The sequence below is a fragment of the Orycteropus afer genome, unplaced genomic scaffold (assembly GCF_000298275.1).
Source record: "Orycteropus afer afer isolate SDZICR_OR568_19922 unplaced genomic scaffold, OryAfe1.0 scaffold00404, whole genome shotgun sequence".
NCBI lineage: Eukaryota > Metazoa > Chordata > Mammalia > Tubulidentata > Orycteropodidae > Orycteropus > Orycteropus afer.
This window is the reverse complement of record NW_006921991.1, coordinates 1875190-1877955: the sequence shown is the minus strand read 5'-3', so window position 1 is coordinate 1877955 and position 2766 is coordinate 1875190. Positions and strand designations below refer to the sequence as shown.

The following is a 2766-nucleotide window of genomic DNA, read 5'->3' as shown; positions in this document are numbered from 1 at the left end:
TAAACTGCTGTATGGAAAATGAATTTGCTGTATAAACTTTCACCCAAATCACAATAAAAATTAAAAAAATAAATAAGAAAGCATGAAGGAGAGGAAAAAGTTTTCAATTGCTTTCCTTCATCTATGTACACAGTCAACATGATGTTGCAAAAGGCTCAGTGCAGTTTAAGCTTTAATAACTTCAGAAGTAGAAAGATTACAAACCTAAATTGCTTTTATGCTTAGTCTTGTGAATTTTGAATAAATATTTTATTTCAATTTTTTTAGTCCTCTGACTGAAGGGAACATATAAAATCAAGAAGTAATTTTTCACCAAAAATTATTTCACAAAAAACAGAGTGCTCACTTCAGCAGCACATACATCAAAAATTGGAACGATACAGAGATTAGCATGGCCCCTGCACAAGGATGACATGCAAGTTTCATGAAGCGTTCCATTTTTTTTTTCACTAAAACCACAAGAAAATGTTTAAAAAACAAAGTGACAGAGCAAGAGAGAGCATGATTGCTGATCACTAAAGATATAAATAATGTAAGTTATCATCTTGAATCCTTTTCTGAATTTTAGAGATGAGGAAGTGAGGCCTAGAAGGTTCCATGACTGAGGCTTAGAGAGACTGAGCTAAATAATGCCAGGAGAGAAGACTAGAACTAAGCTCTCCCAACTTAGCGTCCACATGAGAGAAGAAAGTATCTGAAGAGGCCAGTGACAAATAGAATTCATGCCATTGATTTCTTTCTTTCTTATTTTATATATAGCAGTTTCCAGAATACCCAGGAGAAAAAAAATTATGCCAGCCAGGAACATATAAAAACCTATGTTCTAATCTGAGGAGACAGAAAACATATTAGCAGCTGCCTGGGGCTAGAGGTTGGTAAGAGAACTGACTGCAAATGGATTTAAGGGATCTTTTGGGGGTGACAGAAATGCTCTAATATTGACTTATGGTGATAGTGGCACAATGTTGTGAATTTACCAAAACTCACTGAATTATACATTTGAAATGGGTGTGATTTTATACCTCAATTAAGTTCTCAAATAAAAATTAGAAGTTGAGGGGAGGGGAGGAAACACTGCATAAATAAATTAGAAGTTGATGTGATGTTTATTTGGCAATGTATGGACTGTAAATATTTGCTTATCAAGTTAGTTGGTTGTACTTGTGTCCCAGGGAGAAACCATTCCCTGACTCAGGGAGGGGATGCTGTTTGAGAGAACTTCTCTTTCCCCATGGGATATAGTCTGATGGGACTATCCATCAATGTGCCCTGCCCTCTGCCTGCCAATGTATGGGCACAGGCCCCAAGTGTGATTCCACAGTGATATGACAAAGACTGGAAATGACTGGAGCAGATTCCTCCAACAGGGCTCCCAGAAGAGGCAGCGATCCTGAGAGCTAAAAGGCTGCCATCTTTCCCCAGATCTGGTCCACTAACTTTTTCTTCCACCCTGTAAGCCACACGCCACCCCGTCCATCTTCCAGTAAATCCCTTTACCTGCTTTAGTTAAGGAAGAGTTGGTTTCTGTTGCTTGCAATCAAATAATCCTAATGGATATATTTACTTCACCAAATTTTTAATAAAACAGACCCTTTCTTCCCTACCCAGTATGCACAAGGTACAGTTTCTCACCTAGTAAACAAAATGCACTTAGAAATGTGACCTAGTTGCTAGACACAAAGTAAGTCAGACCCACTGTACTCAGCCTCCATTCTCTTTCCAAATTTGTCATGACCATTACCGCTGACAGCAGAGGGCCTTTATGTTCAGGATTGGAACATGATACAGAGACATGGTCCAGGTCATACTGTTCCCTGAATAGGAAAGCAGTTCACAAAGCAGCGCCTTGAGTTCCTTGCAGCCCACATTCTGACTCCTTTGCCTCACTAGGGACTAGCCTTGGAACAACAGCCCGAAGAGGTCAGGAAAACTGAGTTATTAAACACTTCTCAACTAAAATTTACCTCTGCAAACCCAGCACGCAGCTCTTTTAGAACGTGTATTAGACATACTGGGTAAGAATTAGTTGGGCCAGAAAAAGAGTTATTTCATGAAAAAGAAAGTGTGCAGATGATTTTGCAGGTAAAAAGCCAGTGAAAAATGAAGACAGCTTGTTATAGTTAGATAAACCTGCGTGTATAATGGTTCTTACACAACGATCATGCGCAGGGCGGTGTGTGTGGGGGGGAAGAAGCTGTATCTTAGAAAACCAATTTAAATCAGCTAAGTCAAAATAGTTTAGTCACTTAAAGATGTAGCTTTTAGTTAGGAATACTTCTCAGATATAGCCAAATACCTCACAGGATTGGTTTTCTGGGTTTAAGGCATAGGACCATACTCTTGTGGGACAATTCAGTCAATTGGCATAATACAGTTAATAAATTGATGTTTCACATCCCAGTTTGGTGAGTTGTGCCTAGGGTCTTAAAAGCTTGCAAGCAGCCATCTAATATACAACTACTGGTCCCTATTTGTCTGGAGCAAAAGAGCCAAAAGGAAACCCAGACTTGAAAAAGAAACTAGTCTATAGGACTGTCTAAATGAACCACAGCCTCAACTACCCTGAGACCAGAAGAACTAGACGGTGCCTACTTCCACTACCAATTGCTTTAATCGGGGCCACAGTAGATAGATCCTGACAGACTGGGAGAAAAACATGGAACAGAACTCAAATTCTTACATAGGCCAGACTTACTAGACTGGTTGCAACTAGAGGACTCCCCAAGACTATTGCCCTGAGATATTATTTAAACTTTGAACCAAAAC

The 2766-nt window shown here is 39.4% G+C and overlaps 1 non-coding gene across 1 annotated transcript; it reads left to right on the top strand.

The window, feature by feature from the left end:
* Positions 1 to 338: 338 nt before the first annotated feature.
* On the top strand, positions 339 to 444 carry LOC122151361. Its single transcript, XR_006164121.1, has one exon. It is a non-coding gene; the product is annotated as a U6 spliceosomal RNA (small nuclear RNA).
* Positions 445 to 2766: the final 2322 nt, after the last annotated feature.